This window comes from Chaetura pelagica, unplaced genomic scaffold (genome assembly GCF_000747805.2).
Source record: "Chaetura pelagica isolate M959 unplaced genomic scaffold, ChaPel_1.0 scaffold80, whole genome shotgun sequence".
Classification (NCBI taxonomy): Eukaryota; Metazoa; Chordata; class Aves; order Apodiformes; family Apodidae; genus Chaetura; species Chaetura pelagica.
The window spans coordinates 92,813-102,486 of NW_009951946.1; positions in this window are offsets into that span (position 1 = coordinate 92,813).

Sequence of the window (9,674 nt, forward strand, 5' to 3'; positions counted from 1 at the left end):
CCGCGCTCGCGGCAGCGCAGCGAGGCCTGCGGGCGAAGGGCCCGACCTTCCCCTGCAATCGGGGCCTGTTTGTTGCCCTGTTCGCGTCACCCTCGTTTTCGTCGTACCAAGTCCTGGCGTCCTAAAGGGAGCGGCCTGTAGGGTCACAGAGTCAGTCACAGAATGGTTTGGGTTGGCAGGGACCTTTAAAGGTCACCTATTCCAGCCCCCTGCCCGGGCAGGGACACCTCCCACCAGAGCCCCGTCCAGCCTGGCCTTGAGCACTGCCAGGGAGGGGCGGCCACAGCTCCCCTGGGCAGCCTGGGCCCTCACCGCCCTCACACAAAGAATTTCTTCCTAATACCTAATCTAAATCTATCCTCTTTCAGTTTAAAACCACTGCCCCTTGTTACATGCCCTCGTTAGCAGCCCCTCCCCAGCTTTCCTGTAGGCCCCGTCTGAGTACTGAGAAGGCTGCCCTGAGGTGTCCCCAGAGCCTTCTCTTCCCCAGGCTGAACAGCCCCAGCTCTCTCAGCCCGTATTCACAGGAGAGGTGCTCCAGCCCTCTGGTCATCTTTGTGACCCTCCTCTGGACTCCTTCCAACAGCTCCGTGCCTTTCTTGTGCCGGGGGCTCCAGAACTGGACACAGCACTCCAGCTGGGGTCTCACGAGAGCCGAGTACAGGGGGAGAGTCGCCTCCATCGACCTGTTTGCCCCGCTTCTCTTGATGCAGCCCAGGACATGGTTGGCTTTCTGGGCTGCAGGCACACGTTGCCAGCTCGTGTAATCAACCCACACCCCAAGCCTTTCTCTTCGGGGAGGTTCTCAATCCATTCTCCCCCCAGCCTGTATCTGTGCTTGGGGTTGCACTCACCCAGGTGCAGGACCCAGCGCTTGGCCTTGTTGAACTTTGTGAGGCTGGCATGGGCTCACCTCTCCAGCCTGTCAAGGTCCCTCTGGGTGGCCTCCCTTCCCTCCAGCGTGTCAAGCACACGACACACCTTGGAGCTGTTAGCAAACTTGCTGAGGGTGCACTTGATTTCTTATGCACCGAGTGGTCCATCTGTCAAGTTCACGGCTCAACAGTTCAGGTGCAAAGGTGTCATGCGGGACAGGGTAAGTCCAGGTAGATGGCATCAGTTGCTCTTCCCTTATCCACCAACATTGTAGCTCTGACACAGAAAGTCACAGTTTGCCCTTAGTGAAGCCATATTGGCTATCACCAACCACCTGCATATTCTCCATGTGTCTTAGCAGAGCCTTCATGAGGATCTCTGCTCTATGATCTTGTTGGGCACAGAGGTGAGGCTGACTCCCCTGTAGTTATGCAGGTCTCCCTTTTTTTCCCTTTCTGAAAATGGGGTTATGTTTCCCCTTTTCCAGGCAGTGAGAACATCACTGGACTGTCAAATTTCTCAGATATAATGGATAGTGGCTTAGCAACATCATCTGCCAGTTCCCTCAGGATGCATAGATGTAGCTCATCAGGTCCCACAGACTTGTTGCACCTTCAGGTTCCTTAGATGCTCTTGAACCTGATATAACCCTACCATGCGTGGTTTTTCATTCTCCCAGTCCCTGCCTTTACCTTCTGTGACTTGGCAGTGTGGCTTGAGCACTTGCCAGTGAAGACTTAGGCAAAAGAGTAATTGAGTACCTCAGCCTTCTCCAGATCCCAGGTAACCTGGTCTTCCATTTCCTTCTGGAGAGGGCCCACCTTTTCCCTAGTCTTCCTCTTACCACCAACGTAGAAGCTATAGAAGCTTTTCTTGGTGCTCTTGGTGCCCCTGATGTCCTTAGGAGAGATGTTGCATTTTTGTGGCCCTCCTCTGGAAGTCACCTGTACAGTGTTTACAGGACTGTGGTTAAAAGTTACAAACAGAAACTATTACTTGGAAGATAAAATACGAGTTTGTTAATTTTCAGCAAAATGGTGTATTGTTTGTAGCTAAATACTATAGTTGCCTTGACTCTTGCAATTCATAATATTTTGCTGAAGCAGCAGATGTTACTGTTACAAGGTAGAAAATTTCATACAGATAAAATGAAAATAGAGGTAAACAAAATTGTCATAAACTTTGTTGACCCCCTACCATGTGATGGCTGCACTTAGTTGTTGGCTGTTCCCAGTCTTTAAAAAACAATAAAAATAATTTTTAAAAGTCCTTTTACACACTGATCACTAGTGTGTGAGCCAAATCTGTGTACTCTCCTGACCTGGACAGCCTGACTAACCCAGAGATGCCTGGTTTTGCACTGCTTGTGCAGTCTACAGTTCAGCAGGCCAAAAAGCAGATCAAGCTGTCATGAGGCAGTTTTTGTGCTAATTTCTTTTTCCTCATGTTGCTTTAGTAAGATTTGGCAAAACCTGAGTGCTGTAGATAGCTATCATCTCTATAGGCTCTAAGTGGAGCCTGAAGCTAACTTGTGAGGGAGGTAGAGTTGTGGAAATTAGGTCATTAGTCATTGCTTCCCAGAATAATCTGCATTCAGCTGATAATTTGGGAAATTTTCTTTTTTTAAAACATTGAACTCATTTTAACAAAAGGTATCCTGACTGTTTCACAGTGTTCTGGTCTAGTTTCTTGGCATTCAGGAGTCTGGAGGCCCTACAGCTGCCTTTCTTTCACATTTCTGATGTTGTCTTCTTTTTGCTAAGGATGCCAGGTTTTATGTCTTTAATTCATTATTGCACCCAGAATTGTCAGCAGGGGAGAGATTTCTTTTCCTGTTCACCCAAATTAAGCTCCTTCTGTTTTTCAGAACATATTTCTGTCACCTCACTCATTCAGCCAGACTTTAAAATTCTTCTGGACATGTATTTCTCTCTTCAATTCTTCTATTTCTTTTTACTCTTTCTGCTTGTGACTGGATGTTCAGGTCTCTCAGGCAGGGACTTGCCCCGTGGCTAGTACTTTGAAATGCCTTGTTGGGTCACATACTTCTTTGAGCTCGGTAGGGTAAGAGGAGGGGAACAATGGTCAGGCCTCAGAAGAAGCACATTCACTTTGACTGTGATTTTCTTCAGGCTTTCTGAAAAGTATCGATTACATCACGTTGTAGTGGGTGCTTCTGAGAAACAGGTCTGAAGCAGAATTTGAATATGTGTGTGGAATGCCTACATGGAGGCTTGCTCAAAAGGTTAATGTTTCCAAAGTAACAGGAAAATAGAATACGTGCTATTACATCAAGAAGGGCTGCTTGTAAAGGGATGTTCTGAGTTCTGTGCTGGGTTTTCTCTTGTTGTGCTAGACGTGTAGGATTTGTTTTGCCTACTTTCTGTTGCGGCTGTTGATGTTAAAACCCTTTCCAGCATCTTAAGTGTGCATGTGATATATGAATCATAGAACACACTGAATTATTGAAGCTGGAAAAGGCCTCTGAGATCATCAAGTCCAACCTATGACCTAACACCACCACATTGGCTAGACCATAGCACTAAGTGCCACATCCAGTCTGTACTTAAACATCTCCAGGGATGGTGACTCCACCGCTTTTCTGGGAAGTGCCAATGCCTGATCACCCTCTCCATGATGAAGTGCTTCCTAATATCCAGCCTAAACCTCGCTTGGCGCAGCTTCAGGCCATGCCCTCTTTTCCTGTCACTAGTTGCCTGGGAGAAGAGCCTGACCTCACCTGACTGCAACCTTCCTTCAGGTAGTTGTAGAGAGTGATAACTTCCCCCCTGAATCTCATCTTCTCCAGGCTGAACAACCCCATCTCCCTCAGCCTCTCCCTATAAGACTTTCCCTCTACTCCCTTCATTAGCCTTGTTTCTCTCCTCTGGACCCATTCCAGCACCTCAGTATCTTTCTTGAAGTGAGGGGCCCAGGACTGTACAACAGTTGTCAAGCAGTACTCCCAGGTCCCTCTCTGCAAGGGTGCTCTCCAACCACTCTTCCCCCAGCCTGTCGTGCTCCATGGGGTTGTTGTGGCCAAAGTACAGGACACTTCACTTGGTCTTGTTGAACCTCATACCCAGGCCAATGTCCAGGTTCCTCTGCAGCTTCTTCCTACCCTCCAGCAGATCAACATTCCCCCCAGCTTGGTTTTGTCCGCAAATTTACTAAGGGTAGACTCCATCTCCTCACCCAAGTTGTCAATAAAGATATTGAATAGGACGGAGATGAATACTGATCCCTGGGGGACACTACTGGTAAACTGGACACCAACTGGGCACAGCTCCATTCACTACCACTCTCTGGGCCCAGTTATCCAGTCAGTTTTTAAGCCAGTGAAGGGTGCACCTGTCCAAGCCATGGGCTGCCAGCTTTTCCAGGAGGATACTGTGGAACACTGTGTCAAAGGCTTTGCTGAAGTCTAGGTAGACCACATCCACAGCCTTCCCCTCATCCACTAGGTGGGTCACCCAGTCATAGAAGGAGATGAGATTGGTCAGGCAGGATCTTCCTTTCTTAAACCCATGTTGGCTGATCCCCTGGTTGTCTTCTACATGCTGCTTGATGGCACTCAGGATGATCTGCTCCATAACTTTGCCAGGCACCGAGGTCAGGCTGACAGACCTGTAGTTCCCTGGATCCTCCTTCTGGCCCTTCTTGTGGATGGGCTTCACACTGGCCAACCTCCAGTCATTTGGGACCTCCCCAGTCAGCCAGGACTGGTGATAAATGATTGAGAGCAGCTTAGCCAGTTCTTCCACCAGCTCCCTCAGCACTCTAGGATGAATCCCATCCGGACCCATGGACTTATTGGGATCTAAGTGGCACAGCAGGTCACTACTTCCTCCTGGATTACAGGAGGGGTATTCTGCTCCCCATCCCTGTTTACCAGCTCAGGAGCCCAGTGGCCCTGAGGATAGCCAATCCTCTTGTTAAAAACTGAGGCAAAGAAGGTGTTAAGTACCTCAGCCTTTTCTTTGTCTTTTGTGACTGTGTTCCCCCCTCATCCAATAAGGAATGGAGGTTTTCCCTGACCCTCCTTTTACTATTAATGTATTTATAAAAGCACTTTTTATTATCCTTAACAGAAATGGCCAGATTAAGTTCTAACTGAGCTTTTGCATCTCTAATTCTCTTTCTACATGACCTTACAATATCCTTAAATGCTTCCTGATTCACCTGCCTCTTTTTCCAAAGTTGATACACTCTTCCCCCCCCCCCCCCCCCCCCCCCCCCCCCTCACCACACCCCCCCCCCCCCCCTCCGAATTCTTGCAGAATCTCCCTGCTCAACCAGGCCATTTTGCTGAACAAAAAAGCAGTAGTATGCATGACCTTGGTGGGACTTGTGTGTTCTCTTTGCCCTATGTAGAAAGCAGAATGGTCTCACTTCGTACAGCCTATGTCCTTGGACTTGAACAGGAAAGGTTAATTTGGAAAGCACATTTGTGGTTCCTCAAGTTGCATGTTATTGTGATCCCCACAGGTAACTGGAGAGGTGGCTCGGTCCAGAAGGCTGACTCTTTATCAGGTTGCTTGGTCAGGTCAGACCACTAAGACAGAGGACAAACAGCTTCCATGAACAACAAAAGAAAACATGCAGTGGAGACTTTATGTTCCACAAAACCTAATAGCTAAGGGTTTGATCTCTCTCCCAGTCACCTTGGATAGAATGTTTCTGATAGATTTGTTGGCTGTTGGAACAAACCTTATAGCCTCTCATTGTGTGGAGATCTTGGTAAATGCCAAGATAGATGAGTTTATCAGGTACAGTAAATGTTTAATACACAGTGTGTATCCCAAGTGTGCAGTGGAAAGAGGTTATGATGTATTTTTGCTTGCATGCATTTTGGCAGAACAGCATGATCATACATAAATTATTAGCTACTGCAACTCTGATCAGGGAAAGTGCATCCTGCCAGAAAACCAAACATCAAAACAAATTATCATGCCTAGTACATATTCCATTTACTGTCTCGCTTCACAGGAGAGGAACAGCTTTGAAAGTAGAAGCTTGTATCTAGGTCTCCAGAACCAAAAGTACTAGCTCAGTCAATCAAACCAGTGCATTCACAGAGTGTCTTCATCTTTGCTTATTTAGCACTTTAAGTATCTTTTACACATAAATAAACGTATCCGCTCTGTCACAGGAAGGGCAGTTGTCTGCCCCAAAAGAAGATCTGATCACTCTGTTGTTCACAGTGGTGCTTGATGCCTTTAGAACTGTCACCAGTCTGATGGCAAAAATCTCCTGAAAATAACCATGTTACAGTATTATTAGACCTTTGGGGCAGTGGCAGGAGGGTGAGGATCTTTCTTTGTCTCTCTTCTGAGAAATCTTTTGCTCCCTATCCAGTCCTGGTGCAACTCCATCATGTGGACAGGCTGCAGAAAAAGGGACGTGGTGATCCCCATCTTGTACCCATCCATGTGGAGCTTTCTCTTACCACAGCATGCTTTATAACCTGTGGTCCTTTTTGGATCCACAGGCCCCCATACTGTCCCCACAGTAGTGTCTCTGTGCTCTGATCCACCACTTAGCACAGCAGCAAGCAGCCCCTTCCTAGCCTAGGGTGGAAGGGCAGACTGGGGCAAAAGGTGGTGTGTTGAGCATGAGGTGGAATGATGCTGAGGACCAGGCTCAAGGCTGTACTGGTGATACTACAAGATTGTACTTCTACCAAGAATGGTATATGTGTTCAAACTGGCAGTGTCTTCATGCTATGGATACACTGCCAGCAGCATCGGATTCCTCAGGGGCTGCTGTGCTAGCAGTGGGCACTAACAAATCACCTTGGGCATGCAGGCTCTGCCCTGCCCCATGTACCTGTGCAGTGACTGACAGACCGTGGTCAGCATGTTGAGAAACTCAGTCAGAGCTGCTGGCCCTGCTGCCAGGGTGTGGGGTTTGCTTTCAAAGCACCCAGTGCTGTGGCTTCCTGACCGCACAGGGGAGCAATGCTGCATCATTCTTGGCTTGTTGGATCCCTTTCCCGCAATAGTCTCACAAGGAGCAGACAAGCTGAAATGAGAACCAAGTGCACTCAATACCAGTTACACATTTATGGGAAGAACAGGTGCATGCCTGTGAAGAAAGTAAGTGCACAGGCTTTAGTGCAGTGCTTCTGAGCACAAGATTTGATTGTTTTGTACTTGTTCCATTAGCTGGGTATGACTGGCTGTTATGGAGAACACCGTATCGCTAACATGCAGATATAATGCCTCATGGTAAATTCAGTATATATTTCCTTTAGGGCTTTCATAATCATATCAGTCACATCAGATAACCAAATACCTGGACAGCCCTTACGTTTTTTTCCAGTGTGCTAGATCAGCTAAAATGCAAATCATTGCCTCCACACAGCAGAAAGGCCGCTCCTCTTGAAAGAGATCATGTGACTTCAGATGTGAAGCAGATAACTTCAGCCCATCCCTTTTTCTGCCTGAGATTCAGGAGGCATGGTGACAAGACAGCAGCTCCTCAGCAGCATGCCCACCCTGCAGCTGGAGGGCTGCAGCCATGAGCTCTCTCATCAGGCTGGACGATGAAAACGGCGTTTTCCCCTGACTGTTTCTGAAGAGCAGTGCTCAAGACATTTCCTCTCGGTAAGCTGTACAAAGAGGTGGAGAGCAAGTACCTTGCAGCTCCTGAGCTGCAGAGCCCCAGCCAGAGAACTGGAGCACCTGTTCTGCAGTGCTGCATCCCTCGTTGTGCAGTTCTGCTTCCAAACAGGGCCTGCTTTCCCTAAAAAAAAAAAAAAAAAAAAAAAAAAAAAAGGAATTGTCTAAAGCTCCTCTTGTGGAAAAAAATCTCTGTATTCCTGAAAGAAAAAAACAGGTAATATCTTTGGGTGGGGTTTATATGTATATATATTTAGCTTGCTTTTAAAGAGCAAATACTTCATGCTGAGTCTTTGTAGGGTATGACAGATGTATGTGAGGCTATTTATTATTTTACCCTGAGAAAAATCGGTGTGCATGAAGTTTAGTTTGACCTGAACTGGATCAGTTATCCAGAACTTTTGAGTACAGATGAGATTAAGTAGCTGTGAGTTTACTGCATTTAATGAACTATTTTTTTTAGGAAAAGGTATTTTTATAATTTGAACCTTGTTCTGATGCTTAACTTAAACTTTATTAAAACCAATATGAATTTCCGCTGAAGCATTAATTTAATTTTTAAAGTGGCTCAGATTTCATCACATATTTACTCTATTCTTGAGCTTTGCTTTTTCATCCCTTCAAGTAAGGAGAATTAAATGGGATGTCATTAAGATCCTGATCATTAACTGCAGGGTGCTGTGTGACTCAGATTTTCCTTCTCCTCCAGGCTATTAAGCTACAACTGTTGTTGACTTTTATGTTCTAGTTGGGTCCAGTTTACTCAAACAAACTTTGCTTCAGGATTTTTTGTTTTCTTCTTACTTCCTGAAGGAATCTCCCCCTAGAGGCGTTTAACGTTTCTGGACAGTGACATGACAGTTTTGCTTATACTTAGCAGTGATAAGCAACCCATTTGTGCACTTGCATTTGGTACTCCCTCTTTTTAAAAAACATTCTCTCCGAAGTCTTGCTATGCAAAAAAAAATGAGGCTGCTTGCTTTGTTTATTTAGTTTACGCACAAAAAGGTGCAAGTGTTTAGTGTAAATCTATGCTTTACTGATTGTCAATAGCATGAACTGGCATTCTCCCATCATTTTTCTCTAGATTCTCTTTGGCTTTTCATGCAGTTCCTGAACTCAACGATTGCTTTAACAATCTCTTCATGTTCACACCTTTGTAGTCCTTCCTTTTTTTTTCTCTTTATAGTGCATTTTTTGTCTCAGGAATACAAATCTACTGTCAAGAGCTGGTCTGTCTTCATCCTGTTCTCTTTCAGTCTCTGCTGGCTATCCAGTACCTTACTACATCCATTCACTATTGATGCCTGACCCAAACACTGAGATCTATGAACGTGGCCATTGCTAGAACTGGTTTTTTCAATTCTATATACAGCTTAGCCTTGCCTCTGTGAACAGGCTGAAGAAATTATCTGATAACAAAAAGGCCTCTCCTTTCACATATAAATATAATCACTGAAATGTCATTTTGCTCCATGGATGTAAAATAACAGAGATCTAAACACATACTGCTTTGCCTATGTTTGATATTCTCACATCAGCCCATTGGCAGACCAAATTCAGTATTGGTGTAAAAATTACAGCATCTTTTCGTGCCATAGCCAGATGCTCTTTCACTCTGTTCACTGACTGTGGCTGCTTCATTCCACTTCCTGCAGGGTGAGTCTTTTAGGTAATGAAGTCTTTAACTCAGCTTTAAATTCTCATCCTTGACAATCCCAGCACTGGCAACAAGGCAGTTTTGAAGAGTTATCCCTCTGCAGGTGCTAACCTGGGTGTTGTGACTTACTGTCTGAGTTCCTTGTGCTCTTTCCTGCTTCATTCCATCAGCAGCACTGAAGGAAATCCTTCATAAAACTGTTCTAACATCTCTCCATTCTCTGCTGTCCTAATTTCCAAAGGAAAACAACTCTAAAGGAAATCTGTTACGTAACAGAAGATTAAAAAGTTGATATCAAGAAGACATCAAAGGAAAGCGCCTGTTACTGGAAGCATCCACCCATCCATCCATCTGATCTTTATGCAGAACACTTTTCCTATCTTATCACCTCTCCAACCACATGTACCTTCTAAGACATGTAATGGGAGGAAACTACTACCTGGTTGCAAATACAATTGAGAAAGGGACAAGTAGTGAGAGGAGGTGCATTGCTGAGGATGGACATTGGAACAACT